Source organism: Glycine soja, chromosome 10, assembly GCF_004193775.1.
Source record: "Glycine soja cultivar W05 chromosome 10, ASM419377v2, whole genome shotgun sequence".
NCBI lineage: Eukaryota > Viridiplantae > Streptophyta > Magnoliopsida > Fabales > Fabaceae > Glycine > Glycine soja.
Window position 1 is genome coordinate 37,846,593 of NC_041011.1, and position 6,648 is coordinate 37,853,240.

Genomic DNA, 6,648 nt, shown 5'->3' on the forward strand with positions numbered 1-6,648 from the left:
TATTGTTATTTATTTTAACATTCTTGATGCCATGAAACATCCATCTGAGGATCATTCTATTTTTCGTGATGAGATAATTGATCAGATTGTTGATGATTATATGTTTGATTCTGTTCTTCATGGTAGGAAACATCCATTTTTATCTGATCTGCATACTTGTCATTCCTTATGCATTGAATTTGAATCTGAGTTTGAATTTGATCCTATATCTGATTTTTATGCTGAGAATGAATTTAAATTTAAGTCTGGTTCTAATTTTCTGGGTGTTGTACCTCTTGATGTTGATTTTTTAGAGTTAGAATGCACTAACCATGTTGTAGGAAGTACATATACTTCTGACTTGTTTATGAGGTACAGGCTGAGGAACCTTCTTCTTCTCCTACCATGGTTCCTCCCACTGTTCAGGCACCACCCACACCAGAGTTGAAGCCCTTACTAGCAAACCTCAAATATGCTTACTTGGAGGACAAGGAAAAATTTCCAGTGATCATCTCTGCCTCCCTTGCTACTGAGCAAGAGGAAAAGTTGTTGCTAGTTCTCAAGAAGCACAAGAAAGCCATTGGATGGACTTTAGCAGACATTCCTGGTATTAGCCCATCTACCTGCATGCATAGGATACTTTTAGAGGATGAAGCTAAGCCAGTGAGGCAGCCACAACAGCGACTCAACCCCGTCATTCTAGATGTGGTGAAAAAGGAAGTGACCAAGCTCTTACAAGCTAGAATCATCTTCCCCATTTCTGACAGCCAGTGGGTGAGTCCAGTCCAAGTGGTTCCTAAGAAGACAGGCCTGCATTGATTATAGGAGGCTGAATCAGGTAACTAGAAAAGATCATTTTCCCCTGCCTTTCATTGATCAAATGCTTGAGCGCTTGGTAGGTAAGTCTCATTACTATTTTCCTAATGGTTTTTCTGGTTATCTACAAATCCATATTGCTCCTGAGGATCAAGAAAAGACCACATTCACCTGTCCCTTTGGCACTTTTGCCTATAGGAAGATGTCTTTTGGCCTATGCAATGCCCCTGGTACCTTCCAGCGGTGTATGCTTAGCATTTTCAGTGATTTTTTAGAGAGTTGCATAGAGGTGTTTATGGATGATTTTACTATTTATGGATCCTCTTTTGATACATGTTTGGATAGTCTGGATAGAGTTCTTAGTAGATGCATTGAAACTAACCTTGTGCTGAATTTTGAAAAATGTCACTTCATGGTAGAACAAGGTATATTTTTAGGGCATATCATTTCCAATAGGGGCATAGAGGTAGACCCTAGAAAAATAAATGTTATTTCACAATTGCCTTACCCCTCTTGCGTGTGAGAGGTTCGTTCTTTTCTTGGTCATGCAAGGTTTTATAGGCGCTTTATCAAGGATTTTAGCAAGGTGGCCCTTTCACTATCCAATCTGCTGCAAAAGGAGGTGGAGTTTGATTTTGATGATCGGTGCAAAGAGGCCTTTGATTGCCTCAAGCGTGCGGTGACTACCACCCCTATCATTAAGGCACCTGATTGGACAGCCCCATTTGAGCTAATGTGTGATGCATCCAATTACTAATTAGGGGCTATCCTTGCTCAAAAGATTAATAAGCTGGCTCGAGCGATCTACTATGCCTCCAGAACTTTGGATGCTACTCAAGCAAATTACACTACCACAGAGAAGGAGCTATTAGCAATAGTTTTTGCTCTTGAGAAATTTCGTTCATATTTGCTTGGTACTTGTGTTATTATTTATACTAACCACGTAGCTCTGAAGTACCTGTTGAAGAAGGTTGAATCAAAGCCTAGATTAATCAGGTGGATGCTTTGGCACCAAGAGTTTGATTTAGAGATCCGTGATCGGAGTGGTGCACAGAATCTTGTGGCTGACCACCTGAGTAGGATTGAGCGTGCGTCTGAGGACTCACCCATTCGGGATGATTTTCCAAATGACCATTTGTACATTCTGTATAGTATTTCTGATTCCTTCCCCAGTCCCTGGTTTGCTAATATTGTTAATTATTTGGTTGCTTCTGTTTTTCCTCCCTTAGCATCTAAAGCTCAAAATGATAAAATTAAGAGTGATGCTAAGCATTATAGACCATGAGATTGACTCAGTCCTGCAATTCTGTCATTCTTTCGCACCAGGTGGCCATCTTGGCATACAGAGGACAGCTTGCAAGGTGCTTGAATGCGGTTTCTATTGGCCCACCATCTTCAAGGATGCGTGGAGAATTTGTAGCACTTGTGAGCCTTGTCAGAGAGCAGGCGGCTCACCTTCATGGAGACAACAAATGCCTCAACAACCCATGTTATTCTGTGAGGTGTTTGATGTCTGGGGTATATATTTTATGAGGCCTTTCCCTGTCTCTTTTGGTTTTTTTTATATTCTCCTTGCTGTTGATTATGTTTCAAAATGGGTGGAAGCCAAACCCACCAGAACTAACGATGCTAAGGTTGTTGTGGATTTTGTTATATCTAATCTGTTTTGTAGGTTTGGAGTTCCTAGAGCCATCGTTAGTGATTAACGCACCCATTTTTGTAACAGATCCATGTATGCCTTGCTCAAAAAGTATGGGGTCATGCACAGAATTTCCATAGGAATGTCTCCTTATCGGGTTGTCTTTTGTTGGATCAAGTGGCCTCATAATAATTAAGAAGGGGGGTTGAATTAATTATTGATGAACCTTTACTAATTAAAATTTACCTTTCTTAGGCTTTTACTATGTTGTTAAGAAAGTAAAGAACATAAATATAAACTTAACCAAAAGTAAAAGAGGTTATTAAAGTGCACAACGGAAATTAAAAGAGTAGGGAAGAAGAAGACAAACACACAAGAGTTTTATACTGGTTCGGCAACAACCCGTGCCTACATCTAGTCCCCAAGAAACCTGCTGATGCAATCCTCCTTAGGAAAGGACCAATTACCAGAGCCATGAGCAAGAGGCTCCAAGAGGATTGGGCTAGAGTTGATAAAGAAGGCCTTAGGGTTCTCATGAACCTTAGGGTAGATTTTTGAGCCCATGGGCCAAGGTTGGGTACACTCTTCTTTGTAAATATTAGAATAGGTTGTTTTCTTCTTTTGGGCCTTGTATTTTGGCCATTCTAGTAGTATAGGGTTTTAGCCTTGTATTTCAGGGCATTTTGAGTAGTCTTTGTAGTAGGATTTTTTTTGTATTTTCATGTTTTTTGTCATGGGGGTGAGCTTAGCTATTATAGGGGTGTGTAGCTAAGCTCTAGCTTCTCTTCTCAAGGAGGTGAGCTTAGTTATTAGAGGGGTATGTGTAGCTAAGCTCTAGCTTCTCAAGGAGGTAAGATTAGTTTTTTAGATGCGTGTGTGTAGCTAAACTCTAGCTTCTCAAGGAAGCTGTCTCAAAGAAGCTTCTCAAGGAAGTTTTCTTAAGAAAGCTTCTCAAGGAAGCTACCTAGTCTATAAATAGAAGCATGTGTAACACTTGTTGTAACTTTGATGAATGAAAGTCTTATGAGATACACTTCAAAGTTCTACTTCTCTCCCTCTTTTATTCCTTCAATTTCGTGCTCCCCCCTTCTCTTTTTATTTTCCTCCATTAAAGCATCCTCTTCAAGCTTCTTATCCAAGGCAATTCTTGGTGGTGAAGCTCCTTCTTCCTTGGCTTATTCCCTAGTGGATGGTGTCTCCCCTCTCCTCTTCTCTTTTGCCTTCCGCTGCATCTCCATGGTGTAAAATCACCATTGAAGGACCTCATTGAAGCTCAAAGATCCAGCCTCCATAGAAGCTCCACAAGCAAGCTTCCATCAAGTGGTATCAGAGCACAAGAGCTTCAAGTAGGTGCTCCTTAAACCTCCATTAATTTTTTGCTTTACCTTCTCTTCCATTGTTGTTTCTTCATTTTTTCTCCATGTACTCCTCACATGTATTGTGCTAAATGTTGTTAACATGATTCTTTATAGTTTCCACCGATTAAACTTGCTATAGAAGCTAGATTTGATTTTCTATGGTTCAAATTTCTTGTTCTTGTTCTTGAACCATGAATTGTGTTGAGTTTAGGTTCCTTTGAGTTTTGTCTTGTTATTTTTTTTTGTGGCTGAAACCTAAACCATAAAATTCTTACAAAAATATTAAAGTAGAAGAAAACCTCAAAAATCTAGAGTGACTTGTTCACCTATTGTAGTTTTGTCATAGAAGTCATGTCTAGTCATGAAACTTGTCACATAAGATTTCTTATGTTGTGCTGAATTTTATTTTCTTGTTTCTTTGTCTAACTCATTTGTTCATGAAGTGTATGAAATTCTTTTAGCCTATTATTTTATTTGAGTCAAATCTTTCATGTTAACTAGTCCTTAACATGTTCACGCAAAATTCTTAGAGAGTCTTTGATTGTGAACCTTTTCTTGAACTTTTTAGGTTTCCTTATGATTGTGTCTATTGTGAATTTGAGTTTTGGTGATTGAATTGTTGGCTGAAATGTTGATCCTAAGTGAATATTGAACTCCTAAAATTGTGGTAAACAATCCTAGTGAGTTCAACATACATAGGAAGGTTGAAAGTAAGCCCAAGGCAATCAATATACCATGCTTAAAAAAAATCGCTGGTGTTGGCAGCTTGGACATACAAACTTGTAAAAATTAGCTGAAATTTTTACTGAATTTTCTAGACATCTGGAAAAAAGTTATAAAAAAAGAACCAAGTGATTTGGATAAAAGGAAAAAATACTAAAAATCACACAAGTTGGCAGAAAAATCAGTATCCAGGAAAAAAAAAGTGAAAGGGAAGTGTGCTTGTTGTTTTGGCTCAAAATTTATTCTATAATTGGTACCTATGTTATACCAATCTTAATTCCGAAATTTCAATTGAAAATTACTGTGAAAACAAGTGCCAAAGCTAGAGATTTGTTGAGTCTTTTTTTATAGTTTTTTTACTCTACTCTAGAGCCATTCTAAGTTTCTCTTTGAGTCCTAGCTTGCTTCTATGTCCTTTTCATTGCTTTAATTGTTGAGTAATCCTTGAAAAATTGTCTTGTTAAAACTCCATTGGTTTAGCTTTCATTTCATTTTTTTTGGTCTTTGGTTATTGCTTGTCTCTTTGTTTCCTTGTTTGTGAGTTGCCATATAGGGAATTGGAAGGAGGATTGGTGTCATCCCTTGAAGAATTTGAGTCAAGAAGCAAGGGGCCAACCACCTTAAGAGCTATTGGACTAAGAAGCACTCCAAATTGAGTGAATCACCAAAGAGAGAACAACCACCAAAATTGGCGACCGTTTTGTAATTTTGTAATTTGTAGTTTACTTACCTTTATTGCTTTCAAGTTTTGTAACAAAAAGGCCTTTCATTGGAAGTGTGTTGGGAGCCTCCAATAGGTTACCAAACTTCCATTTGTGTGCAATAATTTTAGGCAATTTTTCCTTAGATAGTGAGTATTTTGTTGGGAACCTTGAATGTGGTCATCCAAACACTCTTAGGATTCACCTAGTTTACATTTCTTGCTTACTTTCATAGCTTATTTCTTTTACCTTCCATTGTCAAACCGCCTAGATAGCTTGCATTTTACCAATTAGTTTTTTTTACCTTATCTTTCACACCTCTTTTAGTGTTTATTTTGGCTAGTTTCAACCATAGTTTCTTTTACCTTTTGTTTTCAAACCTCCAACAAGAAAGAACCACAACTTAGAAACCAACATGAGTCATCATTCAACTAGTGTTAATGATGAGGGTACTAGTCATAAGGACCCTCTATCTAGAATCTTAGATGAGTTGAGTTCTCTCAAGTTATGGAAAGAAAAACAAGAGAGAAAAGAAAAAGGAAAAAAAAGAGTGGAAGAAATAAGTCAAGATGAAAGAGAGAAAATAAGAGAGGAAGAAAGAAGAAAAATAATAAAAGAAATGAAAAGAGAAAAACATGCATCTTATAGTAGTCATGACTCTTTGTCGCAACCTACCCTTCGGCGGGAGGGCAACGCGTGACTCGCGGGATGCGTGTTCCACGAAAGGAATACGCGCGGAGTCGCCACCAACGTTTATTTGAGGAAAACGTCGGAAAAACCGGAAAAGACGCGATCTACGAACTTTTAAGTGAAAGGTTCGGGAGTTGTGTTTACGCACGGGGAAGGTATTAGCACCCCACACGTCCGTCCCAAGGGACGGCAACCTTTAATCGAATGTGCAAACATGACTTTGATTTTTATGTTCCCTTTTATGTCCTTATATCCTTTATACCCTTTTTATATTTTTTCTCTTTTTGTGGTCGACAAGGGTGTTCCCTTTGCTCCTACGTATTCCTCAATTTGCGATGAGGAAATCAGACCTACGTAGTTCTTTCTTATCAAGTGATTCTTTTTTACTTTAAGAGGTGATCATTTTAAGGCGTTGGACCTTGAAAATGATCCATTTTACTTAGTGAGAAATTGAAATGACAAACTTCAAAATCCTATTTTTGTGGATGAGCTTGACTAGGCAAGTTTGATTTTAGCCTTAGTTTCACCTTAGTTATTAGTCAATTCGATTAAGAATGAGAAATCCCAAAGAGAAAACGTCCGATTGATTTTCCGCTTTATTTTACTAAGAAACATTTTTTATTATTATATTATTATTTTACCTCTTTTTGATTTCCAACGTGGTTACGGCACGACCGAACGGTCGGAATTCATTTTAACCGAAGTTAACGGATAATACAATTCAAACGTTCGGTGGAAATTT